The sequence below is a fragment of the Adiantum capillus-veneris genome, chromosome 17 (assembly GCF_014529385.1).
Source record: "Adiantum capillus-veneris isolate H3 chromosome 17, ASM1452938v2, whole genome shotgun sequence".
Taxonomy (NCBI): domain Eukaryota; kingdom Viridiplantae; phylum Streptophyta; class Polypodiopsida; order Polypodiales; family Pteridaceae; genus Adiantum; species Adiantum capillus-veneris.
Genome location: NC_140947.1, coordinates 77,984,669 through 78,003,126, shown reverse-complemented (window position 1 = coordinate 78,003,126; position 18,458 = coordinate 77,984,669). Strand labels below are relative to the sequence as shown.

The window sequence follows — 18,458 nt, the reverse complement described above, 5'->3', positions numbered from 1 at the left end:
TACAGGGGTGTCAAGCACTCAACTAGCATGAAGTATGATATAAAGCTAGCAATACCGAAAGAGTATTGCCATGAGGAACATCGGCCAAACTAGCCACCAGCAGGGTTTAGGGTTTAGGGTTTAGGGTTTAAGCCAACCAAAAGGCCAGATGGTTTCCTCAAGAATCAATCAGAATCAGGCGGTGGATTTTTTTTGGAAATTTTGGAATTATGCCAAAATTCAAGAAAGGAGGGAAGGATGTAGAAGGCGAGGACAATCCCAACAGGCGGAAACTGTTCCTTAGAAGGCCGAACAATGGATCACTCAGTCACACCAGCAGTAATTTCCAAAGGTAGTTACTACAGTAACTCCTAGAAGCTATAAATAGGACCAATTGAATTGTAATTGGGCTTCTTGCTTCTTAGCTTCTTGGCTTAGTTGCTTGTCTTTTGGCTTTAGCTCCCAAACATTCTCAAGTTACAATCTGTTCGCCTCTAGCTTCACTATGTAATCATTACTGCTGTAACCATTTGAGCTCAAACCCATTACACACTGTACTGGTTGTCCTTGAACTATTAATCTGAATCGGCAAATAATTTCCAGTCGTCTAGTATGTCTCTTGAATCAGTATACTATTTCAATTTAGTTAACTATTTTAGTCCAGTCAGTTCTCTATTCGAGTTTCACTAACTGAGCTGATGACCTAACCAGTAGCTTTAAATTCTAACATTGGATTCAGCTATCTGAAGAGATCAGCTCCAATTCCAGCCACCATTGACCTCCACGTCCTCCTTTAGCTCGTTGCAAAGGTGCATCTCTTCCTCATCATAGAGTATGTTCTTCATGTGCCACAATGAAAGGGCAGATTCCCCTTTTGTAAGGCTTGCAATTATGGCAGATGATAATTATTTGCATTCATAATTAGGACATTAAGCTAGCATTCTAATTGAAAAGTGACGTAAGAAATTAAAGTACAAAATAACACAAAGTAGGTAGATTGATTGATAAGATGCGTTATATTTGTACAATGAAATGTGTGCTTATATAGCACTAAGAGAGTGTAGCATCAAGTCACATGTTGGGCCACATGTCTTACTACATGGTATAGCAGGTGGCACTCTTAGATGAGAGGTAGTGGCATGTAGGTGGCACATAGGTTTAAACCCTAACACCTTTAAGCTCCAATGTTGTAATCATGGGTAGGTCTTTGTGCCATGTTCCCTCAACTCATTTTGTGTCAACTTAATGAACTCATTTCTTCATTCTTCCCCTTCTCTCTCTCTCTCTCTCTCTCTCTCTCTCTCTCTCTCTCTCTCTCTCTCTCTCTCTCTCTCTCTCTCTCTACATGTGCAATTAAGCAATTACATAGAAAATAGATCTATTTCTCGCTTATAAATAGATCCCATAGGCAATTAATCTCATGGGCAACGACAAAAGTTCAACAACAATGTCTTCATAAAACTATGTTGTCCTACTTTGCATCTTAGTATTTTGACCCCTTGTTTTCGTGGTCTCCTTTGTCCACTCCCTCTGTATGTATTTTTGGCTTGCCTTTGTCTCTTGTTGATGGAGTCCACCACCGAAATCCATTTCTCCACATTCTCCTTCCCCTTGTTGCAAAGGTGCATCTCTTTCATTGGTGACTATGTTGTACATGCACCACATAAAATGGTGGATTTTCATTTAAGCTCGAACACTATAATTGTGGTAAGGTCTTTCTGCACTTTGCTATATAAACAAAGAAACTTATACTTATAGTATTTAAGTTGGAAGCAATTGAATTGACAATAAAATGGCCAACAATGATGTACAAACCATAGCTAAATAAGCATCACAAAATATAAATGATACAAACTACATCATTGTGGATCCCCAAAAAATTGCATTATCCCTAATTTATCCATGCTCAATCCTAAAGCAACCACTTTGCCTACAGTACAATGTCAATATCTTGGTCTCCAAGGCTGGATTAATGAATGAACATGTTATGGTCCATACTCAAGATGCGCAAATACGTGTAGTACATGTGTTTGTAAGCCACAAACAAGACACCCTCTACCATCCTCCTTCAAAAGTCCGACAAGTGCAACTTGGGTTCTTTGCAACTGTCTCACACGATAACTCTCTCCTAGAAGCCTGAAGTTCTTTGTCTCCACTATGAACACTTCATGTTTGCCCTTCTTTATGACTTCCACCTACAAAACAACCAATGATAAACCAAGATGGTTGTTGATCCTTTTTGAGGCATCTTTGGAAACCCTTTGGTTGATATTTCTTAGGATGTATTTGCATCTCTGCTTCTATATTCTGTATTCCCAAATGGAACTAGCTTGCTCAAGGGATTCAATCTCTTGCATTGTTAAGGATGAGTTGAGTGCCACAGGCCATTCTAAAGGCACCCTATGAGGCCTCACGACAAGATGTGGGCAATTCCAAACATGCCTTGCCTATGTGCTACAAAACCAAGCCAATATGTCAGTGTTTCATCCCTCCTAGCTTCATAGACCAAAAAACCATGGCGCAATGTGTCTTTCTTGCTTAATTTTTTTACCATATACATGTGGTAGTGATGTGTGTGGACACACTTAGGACCGTCGGGGCATTTTTTCGCTCTCTAGGAGGTTTTTTCCCTCGTGCATTGTATGTACGCCCATCACTCTAGGGCTAACTTATCTTTCTATTGCACACTAAGTAATACACTCTCTATTGTGTGCCTTGTGCTTCCTTCATCTTCTCCAAGCAGTGTGTGTTTTCCTGCAACCCTAATTCCAACAATTGGTATCAGAGCAGGTTGCATCCTCCCGGGCTTAGTTGCCAGCAGCTCTAGCACACGCCTGATCACTTTCTCCGACTTCAGTGAGCTTTGGCAAGAGTTCGCAAGTCGACAAATTTTTGGCAAAGTTCAAAGATCTTAATCTGCTCAAATTTTTTATTCGGGCTCATTTCGGCCTCCGTTTCCACTATAGGCAATAATGTGCATGCTATTTCATCATTTTGTGCAAAATTTTTATCAGTGCCATTTTTTGTATAACAGGTCCGTTACAGTATTCTACGGTTTGTGCTATATAGCACGTGTTATTCCTGCTTTGTTTCTCCTCTTTTCGGGCAGTTTTCACATCAAGTGCAACATTTACCATGGCTGATGACAACACAGGTATGTTCAAAATGTTTGCTACCGAGGACAATTCGATGGGGACAATTACCCTATGTGGGCTTATATGATGCAACATGCTCTTGTGTCAAAGGGCGTTTGGAATATTATGCAGGGCAATTATGTACGTCCTAGTTCTCAGGATGTAGGCGATGTTGAGGATGTTGCAGGTCTATTGTTTTGCCTACAGCTGAGCAAGCCCGTTGGAATGTAAAAGATGCGCAAGCTCATGCATTGATTGCGTTGTCTATGAAGCACACTATTACTCTCCACATTTGTTCAACAAAATCTAGAAAACAGGCTTGGGATATTCTGGCTGGTCTTTATGCAAGTCGCAATCAGGCTAAAATTGCATTGCTGCATAAAGAGCTGGAATCGAAGATTATGCATGAGGAAGATCATGAGAACACTTTCTTTGCTGGTGTCAAGGATATCAATGAGAAACTTATTTCTATAGGTGAAGTCATTCCATATAGTTCCCTTGTGCAGAGTGTTCTTGATGCCTTGCCAGATTCTTACCAGACTTTTGCTAGTACTTGGAGACTTATGACCCAAGGAAATCTTGAAGTTGTCAAGTTTGATGCAGTATGCACATTGCTGTTGCAAGAGTGGCTTTCCAAATTCAACAGGACTAGACAGCGTGCAATTGAGCATGCCTTTATTGCTGCTCAAAGAAAAGGTAGTAACAGTAATGCAACCACTTCTCATGGTTCTTATGCGAGTGGAAAATCACATGTTCCTAATGCTTCTACTGATAGCAATTCGTCTGGAAATTTTGGTGATAAGGGCAAAAAGAAGATGCGTTTCCACTATTGTAAAGCTAATGATCATTTGATTAAGCAATGTCCTAAGTTGAAGGCCAAAGAAAGAGGCTAGTTCCACTACTAATGTTGGTTCCACTACAAATGCAGCTATTGTTAAGTCTTCTGTGAAAGGAGAATGTGATGCTAATGTTGATGCAGAATGGGATTTTAGTGCAGAGTGTACCTATAATCCTATTGTTATGATGCATGCATATCGATTGTTGCAGATTCACATGTGTGGTATTTTGACAGTGGTGCTACAAAGCACATTACCTCACATCGTGATTTTTTCACCTCTCTTGAGTCTATCCCTCATGGGAATTCAAGTACTTGTGCCAGCAATGCCTCTGTTATCCGGTTCAGGGAGTTGGAAAGATTGTGATTAGTGATTCAAATGGTAGTTCTTTCACACTTGTTGATGCACTTTATGTACCTGGGATCAAGAAGAATCTTTTGTATCTATTTTCTCTTGCTAGACTTGGTCTTGTAGTCAAATTTGTGGATGACAGACATACAGTACATGATCTCAGTTTTGGTGATGACATTGTTGCATCTGGCATTTTATGCCGTGGGCTGTATGAGCTCACTTTGTATAACAAGTGTGAGCAAAATTTTGCAAATGCAGTTGTGGATTCAAAGGCTATTTCAGATGCAAGACTTTGGCATGCACGTTTTGGTCATCTGAATTTTGCCAGTTTGCTGCGTTTGCAAAAATCTGATATGGTTGCTTCTTTGCCGCCTCTTGAAGCACCTGTCAAACATGTCTGTGAAGGTTGTATTTGATGGTTCAATTAGGGCCACATGCAAACTTTGTCCTTGGGAATTACCTTTACTTTGTGACTTTTATTGATGATTACTCCAGGAATGCATGGGCATATCCGCTTAAAGTGAACTCCGAAGTATTTATGTGCTTCAACCAATTTCTGGCTATGGCTGAAAATCTCTCAAAATGTACTATGGGCACCCTCTGTTTCGATTTGGGGGGGGGGGGTATATGTCTCACGAATTTAATGCATTTTTGGCTAGTCGTGGGATAAACACCAATGTACAGTGCCTTATATGCCTCAACAAAATGGTGTTGCTGAGAGGAAAAACAAGTCACTTATGGAAATGGCACAATGTATGGTCAAAAGTCAAGCTTTACCGCATTCGTTTTGGCTTGAAGCCATTATGTGTGTCACTTATGTACTAAACAGGTGTCCTATGAAAGCTTTGCAGTCTATTACTCCATATGAAGCATGGCATGATAGAAAGCCTTCTATTGAGCACATGCATGTTTTTGGTTGTTTAGCATATGCTTTGGTGCCACAAACACAGCACAAAACATTGGATGATAAGGATGTCAAATGTATTTTTGTTGGTTATAATACTGAAAGCAAAGGTTACATGTTGTATCATCCACAAACAAAGCGTATTCTGGTTTCACGGGATGTTGTGTTTGTGGAAGATTCTGTTTAGCCCTTGTTGTCATGTACTAGAGATAGTAATGTAAGCTCACAAGACATTTATGACACTTTGTTGCCTCTTTTCAGTGGTGGAAGTTTGAATGTAAATTCCAATGAGGCAAATGTACAACCTATGGGGGTTTTTAAAAATGTTACAGATCAGCCTATTACTAATGCAGATGTACATGATGTACATGATGAGGAAAGGGCTGAAAATGAGCATGCTAGAGGTATGCCAAAATGGTTGGTGCATAATGCACCTTTGTCTAGTCGCACTCGTTTAGGATCTCACCATGCTTATTATGCATCAGTTTGTCATGCTTTGGTTGTGTTTAGCTTACATGTGCAATGGAAAGATAAGTTAGCCCTATAGTGATGGGAGTATATACAATGCACGATGGGGAAAAACCTCCTAGAGAGGGGAAAATGCCCCAACAGTCCTAAGTGTGTTCACACACATCACTACCACATGTATATAGTAACAAATCCCCCCTGGAGTGATGTGGTGAACAAGAGCTGGCACATAGAGTAAAGGGAAGTGTCATGCCTTGAGGACATGATTAGTCCACAAAGGGCAGTAAGCCCAAAGCTTTGTGGAAAGCTTCGAACTTCTCATGAGACAGCCCTTGTGAAAAGATCTGCAAGGTTGTCCTGTGTTGGCACATAAGCTAAGATGATCTCTTCTACTGAGAGCCTCTCCCTGACATGGTGATAATGCACCTCAATGTGCTTTATGCGAGCATGAAAAATCGGGTTCCTCGCAACTGCCAATGTGCTCTGGCTGTCAGTGTAGATAGTGTTGGCAGTGTCCTGTCCAACACCCAAATCAGCCATAAGGCGTCTGAGCCATACACACTCAATCGTAGCTGTGAAGACTGCCATGTACTCACCCTCACAACTGGAAGTGCCCATAGTAGGTTGCTTCTTGATCAACCATGATATGCATGAGCTGCCAAGCATGAAAGAAAACCACTTGTGGACACATGTGTCAAAGCAACCAGCCCAATCTAAGTCCAAAAAAGCATGTAAGTATGGAGGCAATGATTCCCCCTTGGGATAAAACAAGCCAAGATGTAAAGTGCCACTCAAGTAGCAGAAAATCCTCTTGACAGCCTGACAATGCTTAGACCCTGGGCTATGCATAAATTTCCTGACTTGTGAGACTGCAAACTGAATATCCGACCTCATGTTGCATACATAAATGAGGCATCCAACAGGAGTTTGGTAAAGAGTGACATCTGCAGGATCACCAACATTATGAAGACCCAATTTCAAACTTGTTTCCATGAGAGTGGCAATAGGTTTGCAATCCTCAAGTCCAAACTTACATAGCAATGTCTCTATGTAACTTTTTTGACACAAGGCAATACCATCATCACACTGCTTAAACTGTATACCCAAGTAATGATGCAACAACCCCAAATCTTTTATCTTGAAAGTAGCATTCAAATCAGCCTTAAATTTAGGAATATGTCTGTCATTTGGTCTATTGAACAACAAATCATCTACATAAAGAACCACAATGAGAAGCACATCACCCTCACGCTTTACATACAATGTGCTTTCTGTTGGACTGTTGTGAAAGCCTCGTTTGACCAAATGAGTGTCAGCCTTCTCATACCAAGCACGAGGAGATTGCTTCAACCCATACAAATCTTTGTTACATTTTCACACCTTATCCTCTTGTCCTTTCTTGACAAAATCGTGAGGCTACGTCACATAAACTTTCTTAAATATGTCACCATTCAAGAAAGCAGTAACAATATCTGATTGATGTACATCCCAACCAAAATGTGTTGGAATTAGGGTTGCAGGGAAATGCACACAGCTCGGGGAAGACGAAGGAAGCTCAAGGCACACAACAGAGAGTGTGTTACTTAGTGTGCAATGGAAAGATTGATAGCCCTAGAGTGATGGACGTATATACAATGCACGCGGGAAAAAGACTCCTAAAGAGGAAAAAAATGGTGGTCCTAGTGTGTTCACACACATCACTACCACATGTATATGGTAACAAATCCCCCCTAGGAGTGATGTGGGGAACGAGGGCTGGCACGAAGAGTAAAGGGAAGTACCATGCCATGAGGACAGGATCAATCCACAAAGGGGAGCAAGTCCAAAGCTTTGCAAAAAGCTTCAAACTTCTTAGTGAGACAATGCCTTTGTGAAAATATCTACAAGGTTCTCCTATGTTGGCACATAAGCCAAGTTGATCTCTCCTGCTGAGAACCTCTCCCTGACATAGTGGTAGTGCACATCAATGTGCTTTGTGCGAGTATGAAAAATTGGGTTCCTTGCAGTCGCCAATGCACTATAACTGTCAGTGTAGATGATGTTGGCAATGTCTTGTCCAACACCCAAATTAGCCATAAGGCGTCTGAGCCATACACACTCAATTGCAGCTGTGAAGATTGCCCTATACTCAATCTCACGATAAGAAGTGTCCACAGTAGGTTGCTTCTTGCTCAACCATGAAATACATGAACTGCCAAGCATGAAACAAAAACCAGTTGTGGACACTCGCGTGTCATAACAACAAGCCCCGATCCCCCTTGGGATAAAACAAGCCAAGATGTAAAGTGTCACTCAAGTAGCAGAAAACCCTCTTGACAGCCTGCCAATGCTTAGACCCTGGGCTATGCATAAATCTGCTGACCTGTGAGATTGCAAACTGAATATCCGGCCTCGTGTTGCATACATAAAGCCAAAAACAGTTTGGTAAAGAGTGACATCAGCAGGATCACCAGCATCATGTAGACTAAACTTAAAACTTGGTTCCATGGGAGTGGTAATAGGTTTGCAATTCTCAAGTCCAAATTTACATAGCAATGTCTCTATGTAATTTTTCTAACACAAGGCAATACCATCATCACACTACTTAAACTGTATGCCCAAGTAATGATGCAACAACTCCAAATATTTCATCCTGAAAGTAGCATTCAAATCAGCCTTAAGTTCAGCAATATGTGCCTCATCGGGACCAATGATCAACAAATCATCCACATAAAGAACAACAATGAGAAGTACATCGCCCTCACGCTTGACATACAATATGCTTTCTGTTGGACTATTACGAAAGCCTCGTTTGACCAAATGAATGTCAACTTTCTCATACCAAGAACAAGGAGATTTCTTCAACCCATACAAAGCCTTCTTACATCTGCACACTTTGTCCTCTTGTCCTTTCTTGACAAAACCGCGAAGCTGCGTTACATAGACTTCCTCAAAAATGTCACCATTTAGGAAAGAAGTATAACAATATCAGATTGATGTACATCCCAACCAAAATGAGTTGTCAATGCACATAGAAAACGAACAATAGTCATACGACAAGTGGGAGAAAAAATTTCTTCATAGTCTATGTCTTTCTGTTGTGCATAGCCTTTTGCAGCAAGTCAAGCTTTATGGCGATCAACCTCAGCATCCGGCTTGCGTTTCTTGTAAACCCACTTTGTACCAATGGCCTTTTTGCTAGGAGGAAAATCACATAAAGTCCATGTGTCATTTTCTATAAGTGCATCATACTTTGATTGCATGGCAGCCATCCAATTTTTTGAATTCTATGCTTCATCAAAAGATAGAGGTTCCTCTATATCACTTAAGCTAGACACATCCAAAGCATAACAATCTGGTGCATAAGAGGCATGGCGAGAACCTGAACGAGTATGACTAGACAAAGGTGCATCCAATTTATTGTTGGGGTATAAAGCCCAATGTGGTCGCCCAGGTAAGTGGGCGGGCCGCCAGGTATGTACACATATTCTTTTGTAAAAACCTAATAAGAACTCACTATGCTCTACACATTATAGTAGAGCGAGTTCACCATATCTTCGTGCTCTTCTTCTCGCACTCTCTCTCGCATCGCACTTCCGCTCGTACTCCTTCAACTGGTATCAGAGCTCAGATCGAGGCTCGGGGCAGCACTGCAGGAGGCTAGAGTCACCAACTCAAATTGGAGTGAAATTCAACAGGCAAAGACACAGCCCCAAAATTTTGTGGGATAGCCCATAGGGCTTGTTGTGCTCAGAAATTCATTCTGAGGTCATCTCGGTTACCGTTCGGCTTCAACAAAGTTCTGCGCAGGCCATTTTCAACTACGTGGTCTCAGCGGGTGCAGATCCGACTCTGCAAATTTGGGGTTTTCGGCCTACGACTCCAAGTGCTGAGGATATCGACACTCCCAGAGTGTTGATTTGTGGCTGTCTACACATCGAAGGACGGGTCACAGTTCTTGGAGGCGTGTCACATACGACACGGGCGCATCTACACACAGACTGTAGGTGACATCCACTAGTTCATCAGGTAGCTTGTGTTTGCTGCTTGATATTCCAGATTTCATCCTGACATTGCAGGTACTTCCACATGGGATGTATTGTCAGAGATGATGTATGTCTGTTGAGGGTTTGCTGGCTGTGAGTCACGCAGCAAACAACCGCTGCAGCGGTTACAGCATACAGTGGGAAATTTGTGGATGTATGACTTTGTGGGAAGTCTATGTACTGCAGCCTTTGTTGAGGGTCGAGTGAGGTTTTATTGAGCTGGGGGATTCTCGAATGTTGAGATCCTTTCGGTGATACAGGTCTTGCAGCGATCCCTCGAGCACCCTTAGATAGGCAGCTAGGATGTATTGACTGTGAGTTAGACAGTTGGGATTGCATCTTTGCTTTACTGCCATTGAGGCATTATCGCAGTCTATGCTTACAGGACAGTGACAGGACAGTCAGAGACAGTACAGGTGCAGGACAGGTTTACCCACAGCTTACAGTGTTAGAGAGACAGTGGTTTTTTGAGCTGTTTTTTAGTCTGTTTTTAGTACACCAGATCCATTTTACAAAGGAGACTCTGCCAAAATTTCTGCAGAATCTGAAGCTTTCTTGGTTCATTTGACAGGTTGATATTGGTTCAGAGGTCAGTTTACAGGGGAAACTCTGCCGAATTTTTCCCAGGAAAGTAAACTACTGTGAAGCGTAGCTATGGCTGGATCACAGGACACTGCTGTTTACAATATCAAGAAGCTAGATGGAACCAATTTCCCATTGTGGAAGCAGCAGATTTGGCACGTGTTCGTACAAAAGAAGCAGATAAAACCTATAAAGCTCAAGGGGATAAAACCAGAAGATATGGACGAAGATGAATGGAGCGAAATGGATGAATTGGCACTTTCTACCATTATGTTGACTTTGGCATAAAGCGTTTACTTCATTGTAGCAGATGAGATGTCGGCTTATCAAGCATGGTTAAAGCTGAGTGATCTTTATGAGAAGCAGAGTGCAGCTTCACAGGTATACTGGCTTAAGAAGCTTGTTGACTTGAAGATGAAAGAAGGGACACCTATGTCCAATCATCTGAATGAATTCAACACAATCTATAGTCAGTTGTCAGCTCAAGGTATCAAGTTTGATGAACCTGTTAGAGCTATGTTCCTGTTGATCACATTGGGAACAGCCTTAGTTGTCAGGGGAAGGACCAAAGAAAAGTACAAAGGTGTAAAGAGGAATCAGTCTCGTAGCAAGTCCCGCAGTGCTAAAGGCAAGAGTGACATAGAATGCTACCATTGTGGCAAGAAGGGTCACATGAAAAGAGACTGCAGAGAATGGAAAGCAGAAAAAGGCAAAGAGAAAGCTGAAGACCATGGCGAACAAGTCCTCAGTGAAGATTCAAGAAATAAATGTGACAAACACTGTTGCAGAGGATGACAGTCTAGTGTCAGGAGACATCTACTTCTTGAAGAATACAATGGACTCAGCTCTTCTTACAGCATCTGATGGAAATGCACTGAGTGACTGGATTATAGACTCAGGGGCATCACTTCATGTGTCTCCAAACAAGGAGTGGTTTACCTCTTATGTGACCACTAAAGATCATGTTCGGCTAGGCAATGGGCAGACATGTGAGATCTTAGGTGTTGGAGATATTCAATTGAAGTTTCAGAATGGCTCTTCTTTCACGCTGAAGAATGTGAGACATGTTCCCGCAATTACAAAGAGCTTGATCAGCACAGGTTTACTTGATGATGCTGGCTACGTCACCACTTTTGGACAGAACATGTGGAAGATATCCAAGGGTTCTATGACAGTAGCACATGGAGTAAAGTCTGGAGGACTTTACATGATTTATGTATCAAATGTCTCTAAAAATGTAATCAATGTAACCGAGCAGCCGAACGTTTCTTTGTGGCATAGCCGGTTAGGACATATGTCCAAGAAGGGAATGGAAATCTTGTCTCGTTCTGGTTATTTTCCTGGCTTTTCATTTAATGATTTTGAATTCTGTGAACATTGTCTGTATAGTAAGCAAACACAGCAGCCACATAAGCATAGAAGCAGTAGAAGAGATACACAGTTGGCACCTGTTCATAGTGATTTGTGTGGACATGTGCCTAACCTATCTCTAGGGGGAGCTTCTTACTTTATAACATTTATAGATGATTACTCGAGGAAAGTATGGGTTTACTTTCTCAAGCACAAGGATGAAGCGTTTAGTGTTTTCAAAACGTTTGTGACACTTGTGGAGAATCAGAGTGGCAAGAAGCTTAAATGCTTACGCACTGACAATGGTGGAGAGTATGTTTCAAAGGCCTTTTAGGACTTTTGTGAGTCAAAAGGTATAAAACGTGAACTTATTGCTCCTTACAATCCTCCTCAAAATGGTGTTGCTGAGAGGATGAATAGGACCATACAAGAGAAGGTCAGAAGTATCTTGTCTAATGCACAGCTGCCAAATGGGTTTTGGGCTGAAGCTGTATCAACAGCTGTTCATCTTGTAAATAGATCTCCTAGCAAGGTTTTGCAGAAGGATTCAGTGCCAGAGATGGTATGGTCAGGCAAAATGCCCTCATACAAGCATCTCAGAGTCTTTGGCTGTGAGGCATATACTCACGTTCCAAAGGAATTTAGGAACAAACTTGAGCCAACGAGTAGAAAGTGCATCTTTCTAGGCTATGGTAATTCTGGTGAGATGGGGTACAGACTTTGGGATCCCGAATCCAGAAAGGTTGTCCGCAGCAATGATGTTCACTTTAATGAATCCAAATATCATTCTAAACCAGAGAGGGTTGAGGAGATTAGAAGAGTTGTCTTCCAAGAAGATGGACCTGCACGTGCAAGACAAAATGTCAGGGCTCAAGTGGAGCAAGGACAGGATAGAGTGGAACCACAGGTTGTGGCTGAGCCTGAGCCACCTATTGTGCGTAGATCTGGACGTGTCACGCGACCTGATAGGTTTGTTCCATCTATGAACTATGTCATGTTGACTGATTGCAATGAGCCTTCATGTTACAAGGAAGCAGTGCAAATGAAGGACTCCGGGAATTGGCAATTGGCCATGCAGTCTGAGATGACAGCTCTGCATAAAAACAAGACATGGAAGCTAGTTAAATTACCACAGAGCAAAAAGGCTCTACCTTGTAAATGGGTTTACAGGTATAAGATCACCGCTCATGATAGTCAGCCAAAGTACAAAGCAAGGCTTGTTGCCAAGGGCTTTAAGCAAGAACAAGGCATTGACTTTGATGAAGTCTTCTCTCCGGTGGTCAAGATGACTACATTGAGATGCTTTCTTGCATTGGTTGCCATATTAGATTTGGTGTTGCACCAAATGGATGTCAAGACAGCGTTCTTGCATGGTGATTTAGATGTGGAAATTTACATGCAGCAGCCAAAAGGGTTTGTTGAGAAAGGCAAGGAAGATTGGGTATGCCAGTTGTTAAAGAGTCTTTATGGCTTAAAACAATCACCGAGGGCATGGTACCATAAATTCCACAAGTTTATGCTTTCTCAAGGCTACAAACGTAGTGAGTTCGATCACTGTCTATATACAAAGAAGGCTAAGTATGGTAGTTGGCTGATCCTTATTTTGTATGTGGATGACATGTTGATTGTTGGCAAGCACTTGGAAGAAATTTCAGCTTTGAAGTCAAAGATGGCAAAATCGTTTGACATGAAAGACATGGGTGAGGCAAGTCATATACTTGGTATGCGCATTGAGAGAGACAGATCAAAGAAGTTGATTTGGTTATCTCAAACAGAGTATATTGACAAGGTTTTGCAACGTTTCAATATGGAGAAGGGAAAGGCGCTGAGTGTTCCATTGCCACCATATGTGAAACTTAGCAAACAAGATTGTCCTGTGTCTGAGGAAGAACAGGCTGAAATGGATAAGATTCCATATGCGTCTGCAGTGGGTAGTTTGATGTGTGCAATGATTGCTACTCGCCCAGACATTGCATTTGCAGTGGGAGTAGTAAGTCGATACATGTCAAACCCAGGCAAGAAACATTGGGAGGCAGTGAAAGGAATATTGAGATACCTGAAAGCTACAAAGAGTATGCGTATATGCTATGGGAGTCAGGAGCTAAGTGTAAAGGGTTTTACAGACTCATATTATGCAGGTGACTTAGACAACCGAAGGTCTACGTCAGGGTATGTCTTTACATTGGCTGGTGGAGCAGTATCATGGCGTTCTAGATTACAAGATTGTGTTACTCAATCTACTACAGAGGCTGAATATGTTGCAGCATCAGAGGCATGCAAAGAATCAATTTGGCTTAATCGACTAGTAATAGATTTGGGAATCAAAGAAGAGATGCCTGTGTTATATTGTGATAGTCAAAGTGCTATACAATTGGCTCGCAATCCAGTTTATCACTCAAAGACAAAGCATGTGGATGTGAAGTATCATTTCATCAGGGAAATGCTCGAGGATAAGCAACTTCAGCTTGTCAAAGTTCACACCACAGAAAATCCTGTTGATCTACTTACAAAAGGACTTCCCTCAGAGAGCTTTGCGCATTTTCGCAAGGAGTTAGGTGTAGGGTAGTACATCTCTTGTATATTAGCTTGTATAGTAGCTTCTCTCACACTTAAAGTACCACATTGGACTTTAAGTGGGAGGTTGTTGGGGTATAAAGCCCAATGTGGTCGCCCAGGTAAGTGGGCGGGCCGCTAGGTATGTACACATATTCTTTTGTAAAAACCTAATAAGAACTCACTATGCTCTACACATTACAGTAGAGCGAGTTCACCATATCGTCGTGCTCTTCTTCTCGCACTCTCTCTCGCGTCGCACTTCCGCTCGTACTCCTTCATTTATTGTCACGCAAAGTGTGCACCAGCCATTTTGGCATACCTCTAGCCTGCTCATTTTCAGCCCTTTCCTCATCAAAGTACATCATGTACATCTGCATCAATAATAGGCTGATTTGTAACATTTTTAGAAACCCCCATAGGTTGTACATTTTCCTCATTTGAATTTACATTCAAACTCTCACCACTAAAAGGAGGCAATAAGCTGTCATAAATGTCATGTGAGCTTACATTACTATCTCTGGTACATGACAGCAAAGGTTGAACATAATCTTCCACAAACACAACATCACGTGAGACCAAAATACGCTTTGTTTGCGAATGGTACAACCTGTAACCTTTGCTTTCAGCACTATAACCAACAAAATTACATTTGACAGCCTTATCATCCAATTTTTTGCACTACTCTTGGGGCACTAAACCATAAGCCAAACAACCAAAAACACACATGTGCTCAATAGATGGCTTTCTATCATGCCATGTTTCATATGGAGTCATGGATTGCAACGCTTTTGTAGGACACGTGTTGAGTACATAAGTGGCACACATGATAGCTTCAAGCCAAAACGAATGTGGTAAAGCTTGACTCTTGACCATACATCGTGCAATTTCCACAAGAGACCTGTTTTTCCTCTCAGCAACACTATTTTGTTGAGGCGTATACGGCACTATACATTGGTGTTTTATCCCATGACTAGCCAAAAATGCATTAAATTCATGAAACATATACTCCCCGCCTCGATCGGAACGGAGGGTGCCCATAGTACATTTTGAGACATTTTCAACCATAGTAAGAAATTTCTTGAAGCACATAAACACTTCGGACTTAGCTTTCAATGGATATACCCATGCATGCCTGGAGTAGTCATCAATGAAAGTCACAAAGTACAAGTAATTTCCCAAGGACGAAGTTTGCATAGGCCCACAAATATCACTATGCACAAGTTGCAATCTGCATGTAGCACGAACTGACCCATCCTTTGGAAACTTAGCACGCTGCATTTTACCAAAAATATAGCCTTCACAAACATGTTTGATAGGTGCTTCAAGAGGCGGCAAAGAAGCAACCATATCAGATTTTTGCAAACGCAACAAATTGGCAAAATTCAGATGCCCAAAACGTGCATGCCACAATTTTGCATCTGAAACAACCCTTGAATTTGCAACTGCATTTGCAAAATTTTGTCCACACTTGTCAGCTTATACAGCCCACGACACAAAAGGCTAGATACAACAATTTCATCACCAAAACTGGGATCATGAATTGTACATCTGTTATCCACAATTTGACTATGAGACCAAGTCTAGCAAGTGTAGATACAGACAAAAGGTTATTTTTTACCCTAGATACATACAATGCATCAACAAGTGTGAAAGAACTACCATTTTCAACAGTAAGCACAATCTTTCCAACTCCTTGAACAGGATAAGAGGCATTGTTGGCACAAGTCACCGTATTCCCATGAGGGATAGACTCAATAGAGGTAAAGAAATCACGATGTTAGGTAATGTGCTTTGTAGCACCACTGTCAAAATACCACACATGTGAATCTGCAACAACTGACAAACATGCATCATGGACAATAGGATCATAAGTGCACTCTGCACTAAATGCCCATTCTGCATCAATATCAACATCACAATCTCCTTTGACGGAAGACTCTACAATCATTGAACTTGTATTGGACCCTGTAGTGGATCCAGCCTCTGCTTCATCAAGTGATCATTAGCTTTACAATAATGGTAACGCATCTTCTTTTTGCCCTTATCACCAGAATTGCCATACAAAGTGCTGCCAGCAGTAGCATTAGGAACATAACATTTGCCACTCATAGCAGAACCATAAGAAGTGGTTACATTGTTGTTTCCCACCTTTTCTTTGAGCTACAATAAAAGCATGTTCAATTGCACACTACCTAGTCCTGTTTTTTCAAGAAAGTGACTCTTGCAATAGCAATGTGCATAATGCATCAAACTTGACAACTTCAAGATTTCCTTGGGTCATAAGGCTCCAAATACTGGCAAAAGTTTGGTAAGAATCTGGCAAAGCATCAAGAACAGTTTGCACAAGTGAACTGTCAGAAATGACTTCTCCTGCAAAAATTAGTTGCTCATTAACATCCTTGACACCAGCAAGGAAACTATCCATTTCACCTTCCTCATGCATAATCTTCGATTCCAGCTCTTTACGCAGCAAAGCAATTTTAGCCTTATTGCGGCTTGCATAAAGACCTGCTAGCCTATTTTGGAGATTTTGCTGAATGGATGTGAGGAATGATAGTGCACTTCACAGACAATGCAATCAATGCATGAGCCTGCGTATCTCTTACATCCCAATGAGCCTGCTCAACCATAGGCAAAATAGTTATGACAACAACAACCCTGGCATCAAAACCTGGAGCATCCTCAACATCACCTGGACCCACAGTACCAGGACGTAAATCAATGCCCTGCATAATGTTCCAAACTTCCATTGATACAAGTACACGTTGCATCATGTAAGCCACATAGGGTAATTGTCCCCATCCAATCTGTCCTAAGCAGCAAACATCTTGAACACATCCGTGTTGTTGTCAGCCATGGAAAATGCCTACACCTGATGTGAAAACTGCTCGAAATGAGGAGAAATTGAGTGAGATGAGCACGTGCTATATAGCACAACCACAGTAAATTGTATGGGACCTATTATGCAGTAATTGGCACTTAAAAAATTCTGCACAAGATGATGAAATTGCCTATACATAACTGGCTGTAGTGGAAACGGAGGTCGAAATGAGCCCGGAGTGAAATTCTGAGCAGACCAAGCTCTACGAGCTAGCCCAAATTTTTTGTCGACATGCTAACGCTTGCCAAAGCTAGTTGAAACTATGAGAAAACAAGTAGGGGTGTTTTGATGACGTTATCGACTAAGCCCGGGAGGACATGACGTGCTTTGATACCAATTGTTGGAATTAGGGCTCCAGGGAAATGCACACAGCTTGGAGAAGATGAAGGAAGCTCAAGGCACACAACAGAGAGTGTGTTACTTAGTGTGCAATGGAAAGATTGATAGCCCTAGAGTGATGGACGTATATACAATGCACGGGAGAGAAAACCTCCTAAAGAGGGAAAAAATGCTGCGGTGGTCCTAGTGTGTTCACACACATCACTACCACATGTATATGGTAACAAAACGAGCTGCCAATGCACATAGAAAATGCACAGTAGTCATACGACAAGTGGGAGCAAAAGTCTCTTGATAATCTATGCCTTTTTTATGTGCATAACCCTTTGCAACAAACCAAGCCTTATAGCGATCAATCTCACCATCCGGATTCCGTTTCAACTTGTAAACCCACTTTGTACCAATGGCCTTTTTGCTAGGAGGCAAATCACATAAAGTCCATGTGTCATTTTCTATAAGTGCATTGTATTATGATTGCATGGCAGCCATCCAATTTTTTGAATTCCGTGCTTCGTCAAAAGACAGAGGTACACTCTTTGTTGTGTTCCTTGTGCTTCCTTCGTCTTCTTCAAGTTGTGTGTGTTTTCTTGCAACCCTAATTCCAACAAAATTCACTTTCTTCTCGCAATTGCCGCTACTAGGTAGTATCCACTTACAAGTGAACCTTGAACTAGCCTTGCATCTTTGTATGGCCCACATAATGTCATTGACATCTACTTCTATGGCATGTTTCTTTGGAATAGCCTCTACATCATCACCTGACAACTCCTTTTTTTGCGGCTCAATGCCAAATGAAAGTTTACTAGCTTTCCTTTGACGTGGTGCATTTTGTATGACATACTCGGGCCTATGGGAGCTGTTTGGTTCTACTTCATTTACATTGCCCATATGTTTACATGGATTTGACATTGTTGCACTGTCCCCCATGAACTTGGGCATCCTTGGTATGGAGGTATTAAAAATGACATCGTTGAAAATGTGGCTACTTTGGGCGAAACTAGAATTTTGTGGTAAACGAGATGCAGCCCTATCTTTGAGTTTGGTAATGATAGG

General features: G+C 41.6%; 1 protein-coding gene across 1 annotated transcript in view; it reads right to left on the bottom strand.

Annotated features, from left to right (window-relative positions):
- Positions 1-15,747: 15,747 nt before the first annotated feature.
- The window catches only part of LOC147437532 (uncharacterized), a 4,703-nt gene continuing 1,992 nt past the window's right edge, over positions 15,748-18,458 (bottom strand). The window contains exon 2 of the mRNA XM_086485961.1: positions 15,748-18,458. This exon is cut by the window's right edge and continues 195 nt beyond it. The gene's annotated coding sequence lies outside the window, so the exon portion shown is untranslated.